We start from the raw sequence: 20,066 nt of genomic DNA, 5'->3' as shown, positions 1-20,066 counted from the left end.
ACCCTTCATGGCAGCAGCAAAGAGCAAGAGCACAAGGGAGTAGCAGCAGCTCAAGCAGCTGGCTTCTCTTTCCTCCTTACATTGTAATGCAAATTACCTGCCCAGGGCAGGTGCAGCATCCACACCTACAGTAATCAATCACAAACTCCAAAAGCCACTCCTTAACTGCATGAGGCTTTGGGGGGGCAACTATACACAAACCAGAAAAACATACAAATCTTAGAAAAAATAAGCAGTCAGCCCTTAGCAAGATGGTCAATAGCTGAAACAACAAATATCAAACAAGTACGCACTTGAAAACCATATGAGAATTGGTACCTGGCATCTCTTGCCAAATTTCAAGGATCGCTTGGGCCCTGTTACTGCCCTATAAAGGAATCTGAGCTATCCTTCTGGACAATGAGGCTCCTAGGTTTGTGTCACCATCACAGGGTCCCAGACTTGCTGAATTATGGGTCAGATGTCAAAAGGTGATGGGCAGCCCCATCATTCTTGGAAACAATTACATTTTAGAACTCTCTGGCACTCTGATCCATATGATATGGGTCTACCTTCAGTCCTCTCGCATCCGCCCAATCAGACATGAGATACCTGAATGCCAAATGAGCTGTGGCCGTCCCAAATGCACCCAGATCTCTACAGCACAATTTCTACCTTATCTGTGGAATTCCACTCTAGTTCCCAGAGGATTGGAATTGTTGTCTGAGGTTTTTGGTTTTTTTTTTTTTTTTTTTTTTTTTCATGGTTCCCCCCACTGTATTTTAGGGAAGGGTCTAGGGTCTACAGGGTGTTCAGGGTCTCACTACTAGATCAGACTTGTAGTGATTCTCCTGTTTCCAGCCTCCCAAGTGCTGGGATTACAGCCTCATGCCATCACACACAATCTCATTCACCATCTCAGCTTCTCCCAGGCAGGGCCGGCATGCAGACCTGGGGATCAAAACCCTTGCCCACTGATTGTTTTCTTTAATTAATACATGGATCCCCTACCTTATTTTTGCCATTCTCTTCCTATTTTTTTTACCATTTCCACCCTACATCTTTAACTTTAGTGACCTGCTAACAATGCTTGGGATTTTCCCTTAACTGCAACAGACCTACTAGCAACAAAGATAACCCTGACGAACTGACAGTATCAGTACAGTTCAGAGATTTCTGCCTGTTGTGCTTAGATTTCAGTACCCTCTCCCACCGACTCCCATGCTGTAAGTTTGGCTGCCAGCTGATAGCGCTATGAAAGGTGGCAGAATCTGTGGGACCTGGCAGGAGGACCTGAGGTTAGGAAGCTGTGCTCCCGGAGGAGCTACTGGGCCTCCAGACTTCCTCCTGTCTGCCACTCTCCAGCTGTTCTGGTGTGGGCAATGTTGCTGCACGTGCTCCCCACATGTTGCTTAGCCTGTCTACAGGCCAAAGCAGTAAGATCAAGTAACCATAGATTGCAACCTCTGCAATCATGGCTCCAAGCATTCCTCCTTTTGGGTTGCCCTTCTCAAGTGTTTTCTCACTGTGAAAGAAAGCTAACTAACTCAGATGGAAATCTGCAGAATCTTTTAATTAAAGTTCACTACCTTCCTGAAGTAGGGATTGTGTTCAACATCAGAGGGTTATGACCTTCATGATTTATTGTCTACTTTAATGAAAGAATCTGCTAGCATTTTTTAACAACTATCCTAAAGCAACAACCAAATATATTTGCCAGTTATTATCAGAAAGAATAATTCATCTTTGTGGCAAATGCTCTTCTACACCCAGATATAAAATGCTAAAAATTCTTTCCAACAGCTTAGCTCCATTATATGTGGGAGTATTATGTAGCAAAAATACCCTGTGAAGCACCTCGCACTGTTCAAAATTCTAAATTTATGGAGTCTTGTAAGTTATTTTATAATGAGATGTTAGCAATAGGAATTTATTACTACAAAATATCCCAACCCAAGTCTAAGTCAACATTTCATGCTTTACAGTACAGAAATCCAGAGCATTACTGCGGCACTGGTTCAAACAGCTGACTATATCCAAAACAGCATTTACACTGAAGTCCTTGGACTACTGTAAAATGCACTTGGAGGACCATATTGGTACACAGGTAACAGTCTTTCATCTAAGTAAGGATAGAAATAAAGCCTCTTGATTTTTATATAAAAATGTCACTTTGCAACTCACAAAATTCAAAGCAGCCCTTATTGTCTTGGCCTACATAATACTGCCACCCACTTCAGACTTAGTTATTGCTTTTCAGCTTTAGTCAGGTCAGCCAGGAGGTCAAGGTGTGTCTACAGGATGTAACTCCGCTGTTTGTAAACTTAGGGTAATAAAAATAAAATCTGAACAGAGGAAAACTAAATTAGATATCTGACCAAAGAAAAAGATAAAAAAGAGATGCTTAAATCTCTATGTTTATTGTGATACTCTTTACAACAGCTAAGATGTAGAATTGGCCTAGGTGCCCACAAACAGATAAATTAATGAATCAAATGTGATATATAAGCACAATGGAATATTATTCTGCCACAAAAATAAATAAAATCCTGTTATTTGCAGAAGAAGGGATGAAATGAGAGGACATTAAGTGAGAGAAGCCAATACAGAAACTTGATTACTACATATTCTCTCTCATACGTGGAAGCTAAAAAGGCTGAAGGAGGGGCAGAAGACAGCTATTGATCTAGATCACTGCATGCTGTGTGTGTCTCACACTGAACCACATTAATATGTACAATTAATATGTCAATAAAATAAGTAAAACAAGAATATATAAGATAAAGGCTGGAAGAAAATATCACTAGATGTTAATCTTTCCTTCCAGAGTGCAAGAGGTGGGACTGGAATCCAAGTTCCTGGCTGGAGAGAATGTGGGTGAATTTGCAAACAAATTACAAGTGATAATAAATGCTTACATGCTAAGAATTCAAAGGTGAAAGGAGACATGGGCCAAGAGAATTTAATTACTAACATCACGGTTGTTATGTGGCCTGGAACTTTTTCTAATTATAGTCAAATAAAGTTAGTCTATGGAAGACATAGAATGAATAAACTAAAGATATAGATATAGATATCACTTCAAACATCATTAAGGCAAGAGGCTTTTTATAAAAATTACTTTAGTATGATAAAATATATAAAATCTGGGAACTTGCAAAAACCTCAAGCATTAGATAGAAGAGTACACATACAATAACAGTATGAGACCATGCAATGGTAGTGGAGATGCATGTGTACAGAGAAGATCTATGGAGGACTCTCCCATCTAATGGCTTCAATCTCACTGCACAAAAGAATGACATTTTAAAAACTTTTATCCCAGCAGATACATAGTCATCCTGTACTGAAAGAAATACTGAATGAGTCCAATAGAGTGATCTAAGGGAGAATCACAGATGCAGAGCTTTCGGGAAGGAACTTCCTCAGTTTGCACGGGTAAAGCCACCTTCTTGGTTCTAAAGAGCAGGGCCAACACCCGGGGCTGAGTGGGGCACAGAGGCTGCCCATGTATAAAGGATCAGGACCACTCTAACAGGCCTGAAAGGCAGAGCATCAAGCCTCAGATAATTATTTGCAGGCCTTTTAACCTACTGGAATTTCCCTTGAAGCTTGTGAACTTGTATTCCCTTCTGATTTCTCCCTTTTAGAATAAGAATAGCCGCTGTACTTCTACCTAACCATTATATTTTGGAAGTAAATGACAAATTATTGCCAAAGATTGACAGGTCTACAGATGGAAAAGTATTTTATCCTGGGATAATACTCCAAATCTCATTCAAAACTCATTTAGAATTTTTATTTGAAGTTCATATTGGAATGAACTAGACACATGCCAATGTTGTGATCAGATTAGTATACCTTGCATGGGAAAAACTTGAAAGGGGGGGGTTATGGATCAAATTGTGTCCCTCAAAAGTTTGCTAAAGCTTTGGCTTCCAATATCTCAGAATATGACCATACTTGGAAAGTCAGCTTTCCATTACTGTGACACATGACTGATATAATCCGTCTATAAGGAGAGTAGTATTACTTTGGCTTAGAGTTTTAGAGCTGAATGTCTGTGACAGGATGGGCTCATTACTTTGAGCTATGGCAGCACTTCATGGGGCTAGTGATCAGCAGTGCACAACTGCTCACCTCATGCCAAGGGACGCTCAAGAGGGGAAGAGTAAGGGACTGGGCCTCAACAGCTCCTCTGAGGGCCTATAGGGCCCTAACATCCCACCTGGCCCCACCCCTTAAAGGTATCGACCACATCTAAAAAGCACCAAGCTAGGGATCAATCTTTTAACATATGGGACTTTGAGAACATTCCAGATCCAAAAAATAGCATATAGCAAGGCAGATGTAATGGGTGATGCCAGAGTAGGCAGCAACATCTACTTTAGCATTATAGATGTCTTTATAAAAGAAGACAGCAGCAGAATAGAGAAACAATGTTATAAGGAAATGGAGACACAGGCGGGAGACATGCTGCCACAAGCAGGGAAAGCGTGAGTCCATCAAAAGTGCAAAGAAGAATCCTCTCTCAGAAGCTTCCAAAAAGAATAGCCCCTCTGACATTTTCATTTCAGACTTCTATTCTCCAAACTAAGTGAGAATAAATTTCTGTAGTTTAAAACACTCAAACTATGGTACTTTATTATGGTGGATCTGGAAAGAGTTCACTAAGAACTTATAATCTACCAGGTCAAGCCTTTCATAAATTCATTTGAGTCTCACACTCTAGTGAAAGAATCTTTATTGGGCCGGCCAAATAGCTCAGCAGATTAAAGCGCCTGCAAGCAGGCATAAGGGCCAGGGGTCTCGGGATCTGATTCCCTGGGGCACACTGAGAGGGCAATTGAGACTGGGTGTGGTGGGGCATGCCTGTAATCCCAGCTCTTGGGAAGCTGTAAACAGGTGGATCACTATGAGTTCGATCTAGCAGTGAGACCCTGAACATCCCGTAGACCCTTCCCTAAAATACAAAAAAAAAAAAAAAAAAAAAAAAGGAAAAAAGCTTTATTAGTGCAATAGCCCCAATTAGAGCTCACTTAATAGGAGCTCTTATAGGGGTCATGTAATTATCCATAACTTGCAAAGCAGGTTATCAAGCTACTCAGATGTTAATTTAGGTTTTCCAGTACCTGAAGCCTTCACATGGTGCTGTTGTTCTCTTGTTTAATGAACATTAAAACTTGAGTGTGCACACACACAAACCAGGAGGAGTGGGCAACAGGCAAAGCGATTTCAGTACCATTTCACAAAGAGAATTTACTGACAGGAAATTGATATGCATACTCTCAATAAGAAATAGAAAAGTGAATATCCAAAGGTCATCATGAATTAGATAAGGATTTATTTATTAAATACATGCAACACAGGCTCTGAATATTAACACTGACTACTGGGGGACTACTGAAAACATCATAAACACATATCCAACTTTCAAAAACCAGTTAATTGTAAGAGTAAAACAAAAAATTTTTATCATTATGTCGAACGATTATTTACCTTTAACTCTTATTAGGATTAGGTAGAATTTTTGTTGAAGATAAATCATGTTAACTAATTGTTCTATCCTTACATTCTACATGAATTGTTTAGAACTTTTGATGAAGATCTATCTGCATACTTTGACTTTGATATTATTCTCATTTTAATTTTTTCATTAGTGAAATTTTAGCCATTTTTAAATTACTAAATTTATTTATAAATTACTAAATGTAGTTAAAATTACTAAATTTTCACTACAGCTCTAATATGTATTAAATTAAGAACTAGTAATACTCTCCACTAAAGACTTAAAAATTCTTTTTGTAAATAGAACTTAATGTACACAGGCAAATCCAGCCAGAAGCATAACATTATATAAATTAGACTAATATAAAATTTAATAATGCCAAGGGTAAATCTAGAAAATATTACAACATAACTAAATCTCCACTGGCAGTGCTTATTTAGTGGTACTTCAAAATTGAAATGTATAAAGGAGTAAAATATGATTTTTCCTTCAAAAACAGCATGAACAATGACTAATAAACTATTTGCTCAACTTGTCACCTAGTGAACACACTTTGAATTCTAGTCCCAGGGCACACAACAACTGTTGTTAATTCATCTCCCTGGCTCTAGTCCCTAGATATAAAGAGGGTATTTTTCTAGTTTCCCACCAGCCTCAAATTTCCATTGTACAGTCCTCAATATTGCCTCACATTTTACTTTAGAAAAAATGTAAACGAAAACTTTGTGTGTAGTATCATAAAACACAGCTTTTGATATTTACTTGTCCTTTTGTGAGTCTAAACGCAACCAACGCAAGCATTCTTAGCTTTGGATACTTGTTGAATAAAGAAAGCAGTGATCAGACAGTTTAGAAAGAATCAAAACTCTACCAATTCACTGAATTTATAATTCAGTGACTAAAACAATGCTTTGTATGTTGACAACTCAATGCAAAACATGATTATTCTGTAAATGTACAGAACACATTTAGTTTTATAAAGTAGTTTTGAAGACTGAAATTTAGCTGACGGGGTCTTTGATTACACTGACATTCTGCAAGTAGTATCTCCTGAAGTACAGCTGTACAGTGAGTTCTTATGCTGCTGTAGTACCGTCCCAGTTATTTGGGACTGAATTATGTAATCCGCATAGTGAGAAAAAGTCTATTTATTTTTACTATTTTTCAGCAAAATGCACATTGATATTTATAAGTAACAATTTGGAATATAAAATAGGGCTACTTAGTAGTAGTTAGTAGTTATAATTTAGTAGTTATAATGTCAAGTACACATAATATCTAGTGATTAAAATTCACCCTTTTTTAAATTTCAGTGTTAAAATTTAAAAATTTTTCCTTATTAGCCAAGATTTGGCAGACTATATAAAGTACTATATCATTCTAAATAACTATGACTAGCACATCTTTCAGCCAAAGGATTAAGAACCACAAAAGCTAACTGCATAAAAACATTTAAAATTTTTCTTTCTTTAACTCAAACACAGAAACCCTCATTAGCATTAACCTGGCATACTTCAAACAAGAAATCTGTTTTTTCAATAAGCTTAGAACATGATATAAGATGATATTGAAAGAATGAGAAAGAAAACCACATGTTTGTAGAGTATAGTTAACATGAGTAAAGTCTGTATAACTTTAAAGTTACCTGAATAGAGAGAAAACTCAAGTTTGCTACTTTCTCAAGGTTCAGAGGTGAGAACAGAGGCAAGTGATCGTTAACTTTTCACCAGAAGCAAACTTGCACACCAGTCTCCAGAGATTCTCAGCTTGGCCCTTCCTTCTCTCTCCTCTCAAATAGGGGAAAGGTACGGCAGTTCTCTCTTCTTGAAGAACTTGCTTTGATATGCACAATTAGCTCATGTTTTTCACAGTGTAAAGTAAGCTTGGCTTACATTATATCCTGGGTCAAAGAAGGTGACCTAGTCTGGCAGTTCAAACTGCTAAATTTAATCTTCTGATTCTCTGAAGTCAATGGAGCCACATTTTAAGTGTGCTTTCCATCATGTGATTTAATATCATATTTACACTGCAAAAGTATGAAAGTATACACATTAATGTGTCAGTAAATCTTCACAAGCTGAGGTTAAGGATCTCAGTAAATTACGAACAACAATAAGGAGGTCAAGGTCATGTGCTGAATCCTGTGAGGGCTTCTCTTTGTAGCCTGATCACACAGCACACTCCTCACTCCCTCAGCTGCTCTGTACCAACACGCCCTCTGTCACACAGGGTCCCCAGTTCAACATGTAAGAAGGAATGTGAAGGTGGAGTAGAAATACTGTCTTGTACTTTAAGGAATTACAATAACCTTCGGAGAAAGAAGCAGCTACCACTAACTGCTCATTTTTTACATAAGATCTTTACCACTGTGGAGTTAGCTCAGTGGCATATGTGCCTGCCTGGCAAGTGTAAGGTCCTGAGTTTAATCCCTGGTACCAAAAAATAAAAGTTTTACCAAAAGATTTACATTTGTTATTTAATGTAGGATAGATTTTATGGTGTTTTATAAGGGGACACTGAGTCTTTGCATTTCTATTACTTATATGAAGTCAGACAGCTGGGAAGTACTACTGTGTTCTGGATTCTAACTCTAGCTTGTCAGGATCCAAGGTCCATGTTCCTTTCAGTAAAACAGAATACCATTAAATTTATAACCAGTTGCTTGGGTCATTTCATTTCCTATGGGAAAGAAGTAATGATTAAGAATCAAGCATTAAGAAATAGCAAAGTATAAAGTATTGGAAAGGAGGAAGAAAATGTTCAAATGAGAAGGGGAACAGGAAGGACTGAGGAGAAAACGAAAAGAGGAGGTAAAAGAAGAACTCGGATGTGTTATGTATATGTACCAACTCCTCATTATGAATGTAATTATGTACTGGATGCGTGCACTAAAAAAGTTGCTTTAAAAATAAAAAATATCCTTCCCAAGCATTTTGATCTATTATATATGTGTGTATTATATATATAACCAGGTAAAATCATAAATATTCAGAAATTTTCTCTAATTTAACCAAATAAAGCCAATGCTTTATTTATTTATTTTTTTTATGGATTTAGTCCAGGGTCTACAGGGTCTACAGGGTCTCACTGCACAGATCAGTCTCACAGTGATCCTCATGTTTTCAGCCTCCCAAGCACTGGGATTACTGATCTGAAAATACTCAATAGCAGATTCCAACGCAAGGCCCACAGGTGCGCACCACCATGTCCAGTCTCAGTCACCTTCTCTGCATGCCCCAGGGCGCAGCTGGCAAGGCATGGGGATTGAACCTGGTCTCCTAGCACTTGCCTAAGCAGGCGCATTAGTCCACGGAGCTATCTGGCTGGCCCCCATTGCTTTTCTAAAATAAAATGTGTAGTGTTGTTGCTGTTTCTAAAGCTAAGTTTAAAAATCAACTTAAAAACTTTGTTTAAAAACTAAAATGAAATAAAAGAATAAAGAAATTACACACCATGAACAAACTGTACTATGGATTATATAATTAAATAATATATATCTGGCACTCAAAAGGAGATGACGCCTTTACTGAGAATTCCTCTAGAGCCCCTTTGTCTCAAACAGCAGCGTGCTTAGTGACTAGTGTTGAAGGACAGGTTTCACCAATTTGGCCTAGGTGGTGTCACATGTAATTCCAGCACTCAGGACGCTGAGGCAGGAGGACCACCACTAGTTCCAGGCCAGCCTAGGCTACATAAAAAGATCTTGTCTCAAAAACAAATAACAACAAAAACTAGTTTGACTGGTTTGATTCTCAATTCCAGATTCAAACAGCAATTCACTACATAAGATAGTGTAAGTACAACTGGCTGAGCATAAGAGGTCAGCTTTATAGACAGGAATAGGCTGAAAAAGTAGAAACAAAAGAATACAAAGTAAAATGATCATTTTAAAGTTATTTTTGTAGAGACACAAAGACAGAAAAAGAACTGATTGGTTCAGGTCAAGTTACTTTAAGCTATCTTTTAGTGTAAGGATTAATGTAAGAAGGAACTTTATGATCATGATGACTTAAGCCGGTTGGTTAGGGAGATTTGGCTGCCATCTCTGCAATCCTGATTTCTCAAATCAGGTGATCAGTTTAGTTTCCCCCTTATTGATCTGAAAATATCAAATCCCAGATTCCAACTCAAGGCCCACAGACACCACCCGTTAGGCGCATGGGTGACTCCATTCTGATTTTTCATATGGTCCTCTGGGGCCCAGTGCAGAAGCACAGTACAAAACAATGGCCTGTTTTAATTTTTAACACTATCTAAAGTTCAATACTTTATTTATTTATTTATTTATTTATTTAATTTGTGGCCAGCTCAGCCCACCCTGGGGGCCGGGCTAGCGCAGCATGTGGTGACAGGGATCATCAAACCATGGTCCCTGCGCACTTGCCTAAGCAGGCATTTTAGACCACTGAGCTATCTCACCAGCCCCCAAAGTTCAATACATTTATTTGGCATAAGATTACTTACATAATGTAAGTGCTGGATCATTTAAAATTAACTTCATTGGGTATCTGTAGAGTTTCTTTAAAAAAATAAATAACTAAAATTCCAATGAAGTTGCTTGCTCTACCAACTACTTCTAATATTACAACAGTAAGACTCAGCACCATCTACGGAGACTCCTCTGGAGTCCGCAGCACAGCCCACCCACCCTGCGCCCTCCAGGGCTACTGTAATCCTGCTTCTCCTCTTTTACTCAGCACAAGCTCAGTCTGCAGAGTCAGTTTCTTCCTCACTCTTTACTTTTTACAAATAAATCCTGTCATTGTTTGCTTATTTTATAAAAAAAAAAAATAAAGAAACTTCCTACCGATTTGATTTGCAACTGTCTCATTGCTATTTGTTTATCAATAAAATTATGGGGAAAAATAAAAAAAATAAGGAAACTATTAATTTAGTAAATAAACATACTATCAATCAAGCTATGAAAAATGTTAACTTTATTAAACTACCATATGTAAAATTAGTATTTTTGGTATTATAAGATGTCCCAAAGTTAAATAAGGATAAAAAATATAAAAATACCTGTTTAATATGTGAAAATGGTGTCATCACAAAAACTTGTAAGACCTGCATTATTATTATGGGTTGGAGTATGGACTTTTTATATTTATTTTGTATTACTTTAGGTATTTTATTATGTTATGAAATCTTCAAAAATACTATTCATTGATTGAAACCATAACCTATATGTCTACAGAGCACTTTAGAAAAGATGAAAGAGCTCAAACCACAAATCATATATTTGCTTTCTAAATGTAGTATGTATTTTTCTTCAGGTATCTTTAACACAAAACTAGGGCAACATCTTAAATATACATTTTTAATAAATCTTAAAAAAATTCAAATTTACCTAAAGAAAAAATTATGGATCAGTGTTTGTTGTCATAGGAAAAACAGCAAATATAACTAACCCTTTAACTTTTATCAACTTTGTAATAACAGTAAAACCTTCAACAATTAGACTTACTTTTCTCTTTTCATCTCTTTTTTTCTTTATAGTTCTAGGGATCAAACCCAGAGCCTAATGCATTCTAGACAAGTGTTCTACCACTGAGCTGTACAACAGCCTTTTCACCCCTTTTTTCTAAATAAGAAGTATAGCTTAGGGATATATTGATCTTCATAACAAAGAGCTTGTGTTACTAAAGTTGAGTAACCGAAGTGTGTGGGATGTGAGATAAACACAGTTGAGCTTGCTACTTGGATCTATGAAAAAAGAAAAGACAAATGCAAAACAGACCTGCTCACTAACTCTGGGGAAAACTAGGTGAAGGTGACTGACCTCTGCCAAGAGTACACATTCTCAGGAGTAACTCCAAGAATAGATCATGCAAATAGGTTTTTTGAATTCCAGTTTCCAAAATTCTTCAGCAATGGGAAAGAAAAAGAAATACAGACAGTTGTAGGAGAAAACTTTGATAAATAACATGTGTGCTCTTAGAACAGTTTATTAATTCTGTATTTGTAACACGGCAGTAAGTTCTTGGCAAAAGATTTGTTTATAACATGATTCCCAAGTTTCATGCAGCATTTATACATTTGCCATGTGAGATTCCAATGTTTTTCATATTATGACTAAGAAGTAAAGCTAAGTTAGTGTGCAAAACTCAAGTTTTTCTCCTGAATAAAAAAATGCAAGAAATTCTAACAAACAGAAAGCTCAAATATATAGCTTAGATGGCAAATAGCAGCTAAGACAATAAAATACAAAAATCCAATGCCTCACAAACATGAGCTTTCAAGTGGATAAAAATATTAATTTATTCTCTTCCTGGAAAGAACACCACAGTCTTAACATTCATTGGTCAGTTCTGATTGTGATTCTATTTTCTGAATTCCAGAATTATAATGGAACTCAAACTTAGCATACATGTACCAAAAAAAGTATTCCAAGTTCATTCCCTGGCTTAATTATCCATCAGAGTCTTTAACAAGGGAATATTTTTAACCTTGTTAAGGTCAAGAGGAAAAAACTCTTCAGTCAAATTTATATTACAGAGTAATTTCTTTAAAGTTTCAAAATCATAGGAAAATGTAATGGAGAGTATTCCTAAACACAAACTATGTAAGGATTACACAAGCTTAGGAGATTCCTTTTCCTTGTCGACAGCAGCTTCCCACTAACTGAACAGAATTGGTGGAGGATGATTTGAGTATATGGAACATTTACAACTTTCACATTCAGCTTATGGAGGAAACATGTCCAGAGAGAGTGCTTAAAATATCTTTCCCTTTTGAATACTCTCTGATTATTTAGAGTAGCTGTCTGTGCTCTTTTTCCCCTTTCTCCACCTTCATATAATATTCTTTTACTTTAAAAAATAAAGCGCCTTTTTAGCTCAGAATGTTTCATCCTATTCCACACCCCAGCCACGGCCTTCAGTGTGCGTGGTGACCTCACAGCTTTTCATTTGATGCACTGACATTCTGCTAATGACTCAGCACCCAGTGCCAGAGTCAGCAATAATTTCTCTCCCTCTCCACCACTGTATCAATATTGTTAGCTGCTGCCTCAAGTTAAAGCAGTCAAGAAAATTTCATGTTCCTCATGGATTCAGTGTTCTGAAAGTATTCTGAGGTCTATATAGATTCAGGTTCACACTTTGGGGAAAAACCTTGCTCATTTCTGAGATATTTAGTTAAATCTGGGCAAATGAGATGCCATTTGGTGAAATATGGAAAAAGTAGGGTTGCAAAGTGAAAACTAAAGGATTTGACTGAAAGATCCCCCCAAAAGCCAGATATACCTGGTGAAGAACAAAAATTTAACTAATTACACACAGTGTCATTACTGGTGTGAGTTTTTAACCACATACTTGTGGTTAAAAATTGTAGAGTATTAAGTATTAAAATTAAAGCAGTTCTAGGGCCGGCCAAATAGCTCAGCAGATGAAAGTGCCTGCGTAGGTAGAGCGCCATGGCCGGGGTTCAACCCCTGCCGTGCTGTGCGCCTGTAAGCCCAGCACTTGAGGAGCTAAAACAGGACAATTACTATGAGTCCAGTCTACACAGGGCGACCCTGCACTCTGTAGACCCTGTACCAAAATAAATAAATAAATAAATAAATAAATAAAGCAGTTGTATCCCCTCATATTGCAGATATTTCTGTGAAGAATAGGTTTTGATTTGTTTTCCATCCTACTACATAAAACCTATAGAAGGATGTCCTAAGGGACAAAGAATTAATGCCAAAAGATCCAATAAAATGAATATATAACAAGCAGGCGTAGCAATTAAGTAGAAGGGAAAGAAATCAAAACAATAGGAAAATAATATAATTGGAAAAATAATAAAATATCTATTAATTATAATTATAGATGTGAATGAACTCAACTCATGAATCAGATGACAGAGATTAGCAGAATGACTAAAGAAACAAAATCCAATGGAATGCTTTGGACATACCAGAAACCCATTTAATACACACAAAACATCATAGACTACGAAACTCAAAGAATGGAAAATAATATTCTATGCAAAAGGAACCTGAAAACAAGCAAGAATAGCTATTATATTTTCAGACAAAGCAGACTTCAAACCAAAACTGATCAAAGAGGCAAATAATGGCATTACATATTGCTTAACGGAACTGTTCAACAGGAAGAGATAACAATTATAAACATGTATGCACCAAACCATAGTGCATCCAACTTCATAAAACAAACATCAATAGAAATACAAATCAAATAAACAGTACAACTATAAAGGAGAACTTCAATACCCCACCATGACAAATAGATCAACAAAATAACAATAACAACAACAAAAATTCAACAAGAAAGTGTCCTAGCTGAACAACAAATGGACTTCATACACATCTACACAGGATTCCATTAAGCAACAGAGTACAAATTCTTTCCAGAAGCACATGATATTTTCTCCAAAATACACCATGTAGTAGCTAATAAAGCATACACAAGTAAATGCAGAAGAACTGGAACTTTATGATGCATACACTCAGAAAATAGTGAAATAAGATTAGAAATCAATAGCAAAAAAAGTATGGAAATTAAACAGCACACTCTTGTATAATCAATGGGTCACCAAAAAAATTGAAGAATAAGGTAGTTCCTAGAATTAAATAATAATGCCAGTACAATATATGCCAGAATTTACAAGACACAATAAAAGAAGTTCTATGAGAAAGGTTGATAGCTATGAATACCTACATCAGAGAAACAAAACTCAAGGGCCTAAAAAAAATAAGAACAATTCAAATTCAGAGCTCATACAAAGAAAGAAATTATAAAGAACAGAGTAGAAATCTATGAAATGAAGACTAAAAAAACAATGCTTTACACAGAATAATGAATTGAAAAGCTGATTCCTTGAAAGAATGAACAATATAGACAATCTTTTAGCGGGTATTACAAAAAAATAGAGAGAGTGAGAGAAATAGAGAAACAGAGAGAAAAAGAGCGACTTAGAAATGAAAAGGGGGGAAATCAAAATAGACAGATTGCTGTCAAAATCCAGAAAATGCTAGCAACTTCACAGTCATATGCTTCAAAAATTAAAGAACTCAGTAGAAATGGAGATTCATAGATACATATTACCAAAACTGAACCAAGAAGACTTAAAATATTGCACAATCCAGTAACAGACAACAAAACTGAAGCAGCAATTAATAAATAAATAAGAAAATTGTAGAACCTGATGGATTCAGAGCCAAATTCTAGATGAACTTCAGGGAAGATTTAACACGAACGCTCCTCAAACTCTTTAATGAATTGAGACAAAAGTAGTACTTGAAAAGTCCTTCTTGGAAGCTAGTATTATCCTGATCTCTAAACCAGACAGGGTTCAGCCAAAAAAAGGAATGACTTGCCAATCTTTCTAATGAAGATAAATGCAAAATCTTTAACAAGATATTGGCAAATAGAACACAAATACATCATCAAAATGGTTATAAAATATGACAAAGTAGCTTCATTTCAGGAAGCCAAGGATGATTCAACATACACAACACAATAAATGTAATTTATCACATAAACAGAAGCAAGAGCAACAAGCACATAATTATCTCAGAGAGGCAGAAAACCCCTTTGACAAAATCTAATATCTATACATGATATATATATATATATATATATATATATATATGAGAATAGGCACAGAAGGAATGTATCTCAATCTGATTACAATAATTTATGTATGACTAACATTGCCATTATCATAATAAATAGAGAAAAGCTGAAAGCTTTCCCTCTAAAATTAGGAACAAGAAAAGGATGTCTGTTAACACCACAACTATTCAGTACAGTCCTCAAAACATTAGCCAGAGCAATCAAGAAATAAAAGAAATGCATATAGGAAAGGATGAAATTAAAGTATCACTATTTCCAGAAGGCATGATGCTTTACTTTTAAGAATCAAAAACAATCTAAGACTCCTAGAATTAATAAACACATTCAGCAATGGAGCAACATAAAATAAATACACAGAAATCAACAGCATTCCTGTATACTAATAATGAATTCACTGCAGAAGAAATCAGGAAAACAATACTATTGGCAACATTGCAAAAAAAATTAATATTTATGAATAAAAGACCTCTACATGTGAAAATCACATTACTTTGAAAATTGAGGCTATCAGAAAATAGGAAGACATCCCTTGTATCTCGATGGCCAGAACAAACATAATCTGTAGTGATACAAAGATTATTTATTTGTTACATGGTCTTGCTACACAGTTCAGACTTACAGTGATCTTCCTGTCTTAGCTTCCGCAGCACTGAGATTACAAGCATGTTCCACCATGCGGGGCAGGCATGGCATGTGGAACTGGAGATCGAACCAGGGTCCTTGTGGTTGCCAGGCAGGAACTTAGACCACTAAACTATCTCCCCAGCCCCTGATACACAGATTTAACAGAATCTCAGTAAAATTCCATGATATTTCTCGAAGATCTAAAGAAAATACTCTTAAAATTCATATGGAACAAGAAATCAGACTAACAAAAATAATTTTAGGGAACAAAAGGAAAGCCACTGGCATTAAAATCTCAGACTTCAAATTATATTATAAAGCTACACTGATTGATACAGCATGACAATGGCACAAAAACAGGCCTGTTAATCAATGGAACAGAAGGAAAAAACAAATAAAATGCACGAACAGCTATCTGGTTTTTGACAAAGGAAACAAAAATATACACAGGACAAAAGACAGACTAATAAGTGGTGCTGGGAAAATTGGGTCTCTACAAATAGAAGATTGAGTCTAGGCCCATATATCTCAGCATACACTAAACTAAAAGCAAAATAGATAACTGATATAAACGTTAAAATAAAAATAATCTGCTGGAAGATGAAATTAGTACAAGTCTTGAAGACACAGGCATAGGCAAGGACTTTTAACAGAACCCCAGTGGCACAAGAGATAATGCTGAGAATCCACAAACAGAATCATATCAAATTAAAAAAGTTTTACACAGCAAACCAATATAGTGAAGAGACAACCTACAGAAAAGGGAGAAAAAAATCTTTGCCAGTTATTCCTCAAGCAAAAGATTAACATCTACAATATACAAAGAACTCAAAAACATTAGACTCCCCAAATAAAAGACTCAATCAAAAAATGGGCAATTGAAAGGAATAAACACTTTTCAAAACAAATACAAATAGCCAATACATACATGAAAAAATGTTCAACATCACCGACCTTTACAGAAGTGTGAATTAAAACTACATTAAGATATCATCTGTCTGGGCATAGTGGTGCACACCTATAATCCCAGGAGTTTGAGGAGGGAATACTGTTGGCAGTTGGAAGCCAACCTGGGCCACAAAGTGAGTGCAAAGCCATCCTGATTACACAGCTAGACCTGTCTCAAAGAAACAAACAAAAAAAGATGCCATCTTATCTAGAATGAATGGCTATGAACATGACAGAGGTAAAACCATACATTTGTATGCACGAGATGGTTAAGACAATGATCCTGAGAATCTTCAGCAGGTTTATGAAACTAACAGTTCATTAGTAGGATTCTCACCCTGACTAACTATATATGCTTATACCTGTGAATTAAGCAACTGCATTGAACAGCACTGTGTAATACTAGGGTCATGCTAGGAATGCCTGTTATTCTGGTCTTCTAAATACGTACTGCTTGTCATGTCATACCAATTACTGTTATACTGTCTCTCAAGTAAATGTTTGTTTAAAGAAAAAGGGTAATAAATGAAAACAAGAGACAAGAAAAAAGTTATAGGACTGTGCTGCTACAATGCTGTATATGGTTAGATTTCTAAATTTCTGTGTAAAAATATGTTATTGTTTATTCCTATTTTTAAAAATCTTTTTTATTTTTTAAATTTTTTTTCTTCACATTCTGTAGGGATTTAAAGTTTAACATATCAATACTTGATGGAAAATACCTGTTCCATGTTATGTGTAGGATATTTGATATTCACACAGATAGTGAAGTTAAGCTCAACTGCCTCTGTTATAGGGTAATAATATTATTAAGCTTCTCTTCTGGAGAGCTAACAACTTAAGTCTGCAGACCAAAAAAATTAGAGAAAAGGAAGGGCTGCAAGGACAGCCAACATTTTGGCCCTTGCCCTTGAAGGTCAGTAAGGATTCAGGACATAGGAGAACCTGTAGTGTAACACCCTGTAACTCAATTGTGTCCCAAATTTTCTGATCAAGGAGATTATGGGGCCACAGAGGAAAGTGATCAACGATGTAGAGTGTGCTTAAGGAGAGTCACCTAGAGAAACAAAATGTTCTCTCAGGCTTTCACAGAGAGAAAATTGGTCAAGCAATGGCTGTGACTCATTCACATGGCTGACACAAAGGATCTACAAACTTCAGTACAGGGTTTCAGGGTAAATTCTGAGGGGATCTGGCTGACCTTGTGAGATACAGAAGTTAATTTCTTGTTATATAGGTCTTGCTTTATATTGGTCTTAACAATCCAGCAGAAAAGTATAAAAACGGGATATGAAAATAAAGCCATATTAGTCTGCTGAGCTGTAAAAGGTTCAAGTCAAATACTTCCAACATTGCCAGTCCTACAGATAACCCACCACTATCATGGACTACTGGACTACATTATTTGGCCGATTTCACAGATCTACAATATTTAAATGGCAATGGAAAACCCATCTCTGAAAAAACTAAATAAAAAAGGAGATTCAAATAAAGGACCATTTTGTATCTGTATATACAAAATAGGATAGATAAATAGCTAGTTTCTCTTAATTCAATGAGAAGAAAGATTTAACTAATAATGTTTGGACAGGATATCATGTCTGCATCTTGTACTATGAATAACCACTACGAAGACAACAACATGCAATGTATTAATTATTGAAACTGTCCTACTAATTGGTTTTGAAACTGTCTCATTGCTATTTGTTTCTCAATAAAATTAATTTTAAAAAAGTATGGTCTCAAGGTACTGGAAAAAAATCTAATAATAACAAGTGCTAGTGAGGCTTGTGGAAAAAGAAACTCTACTACATTGTTGGTGGAAATGTAAACCAGAACAGCCATTATGGAAATCAGTATGGATATTCCTCAAAAAATTAAAAATAGAAATTCCTTTTGAATCTGCTATACCCTTTTTAAGTATCTTCCTAAGAGTTAAAATTATCATATTACAGGAATACATATACCTACATACATAGCAGTACAATTTATGACAACTAGATGTTAGATACAGTGTTTATGTCCATGAATACATGATCAAATATGGACAACACAGTGTTTATATACAGTGGAGTACTCTGCCAAAAATAAAGATAAATGAGGTATTCATAGGAAATACATGCAACTTGAAAACATAATGTAAAGTGAAACAAGTCATACATACAAGTTTAAATACTGCATGGCTTCTCTTGTATATAACAACAGCATGGCTGGGAATAACGAGACAGAAAAAAAATATCCTTACACACTGAGGGTCCTCACAGTGTAGCTCTGCTCTATTGGCACAAAGAGTCTGAGAGTCCTGTAGTTCCCAAGATCCTATTTTAAGCCTTCACAGGAAAGCATCACATCTTCAGATTGACTCCTAGAAAAATCAACAAATACAGTAACCATTTAAATATTCAGTGTACTTTAAAAAATACCCAGTGAACATACGTCTTTGTATGTTCTTGATTATATGTATTTTGACTTTTTTTCTACTTCTTTGTCTAATTACCCTACCTAGAAAAGTAGTATCTACACCAAATTAAGACTGCTAGATTAAAAAAAGACTGCTAGATAAGTCAGTCCACATTTTTCAAATATCTAGTATAAAAATATTATTAATAGCTGCTGCTTAACATAGTGAAAAATACTACTTCATGAAGATGAATAAATATTAGTCCCCACTAATAACTCATTTCAAAAGTAAAATATAATTTAAGTATATAAATCCTAGTATTTTTGTTCTTATTGAACCAATTTCAGATACCATCAAAAACAATCAGACAGGGGCCGGGGAGATGGCTCATTGGAATAAGTGCTTCCCTCGAAAGTGCAAGGACCTCAGTTCAATCCCCGGTTCCCGCAAAAAAAAAAAACAAAAAAAAAAAAAAACCAGTCAGACATTTTACAGTAGTATAGTGTTGAGCAAAAGTTATTTAAATAGATTTCAAGGGCAAAGAGTGAACTTAGGAAGGAATTATGAGGTCAGTTAGATAAGCACTCATAATATCAGCTTATTTGACCAGGGAAGCTGGGCTCTGCAGTCTAACATGGAAGGAATCCTAGTTAGACTATCAATCTAATTTTATTGTGTAAATTCCAAGACTATATCTAGGAAATTATTTACATATGGTTGTCTGAATTTAGCAAAAGCAGTCACACAAAAATATGTCAATTATGGATACAAAGAAACTCCTTGGATAATTAAATGCATTGAATTTAGAAACAGTATTAAGGGTTCATCATTTTTTCTAACTCATGAGGAAGTTTTAATCAAGACACAAACATTTTTGCCAAGGTATTTATTAAAAGGGCTACAAATACATGTTATCATGGAAACATATTATCCACATGCAATCATGGTTGGTTATCATCTGAAGAATGACACAGATGAAGTATATTGACAGGAGTAATTTTATTGATGTATTTAACAA

At 35.8% G+C, this 20,066-nt stretch overlaps 1 protein-coding gene across 3 annotated transcripts in view; it reads right to left on the bottom strand.

The window, feature by feature from the left end:
• The window catches only part of Slc16a7 (solute carrier family 16 member 7), a 119,566-nt gene extending 100,554 nt beyond the window's left edge, over positions 1–19,012 (bottom strand). Inside the window, exon 1 of one of the 3 annotated variants that reach the window (XM_023701714.1) lies at positions 18,893–19,012. The gene's annotated coding sequence lies outside the window, so the exon portion shown is untranslated. Of the gene's footprint in view, positions 1–7,133; positions 7,409–18,892 lie in introns of those variants that run through there. The other 2 variants (XM_004641634.2, XM_023701717.1) reach the window with 2 other exon arrangements.
• Between the last annotated feature and the right edge of the window lie 1,054 nt (positions 19,013–20,066).

The sequence above is a fragment of the Octodon degus genome, unplaced genomic scaffold, assembly GCF_000260255.1.
Source record: "Octodon degus isolate 3935 unplaced genomic scaffold, OctDeg1.0 scaffold00139, whole genome shotgun sequence".
Lineage (NCBI taxonomy): Eukaryota > Metazoa > Chordata > Mammalia > Rodentia > Octodontidae > Octodon > Octodon degus.
This window is presented reverse-complemented; position numbering and strand designations above follow the sequence as displayed.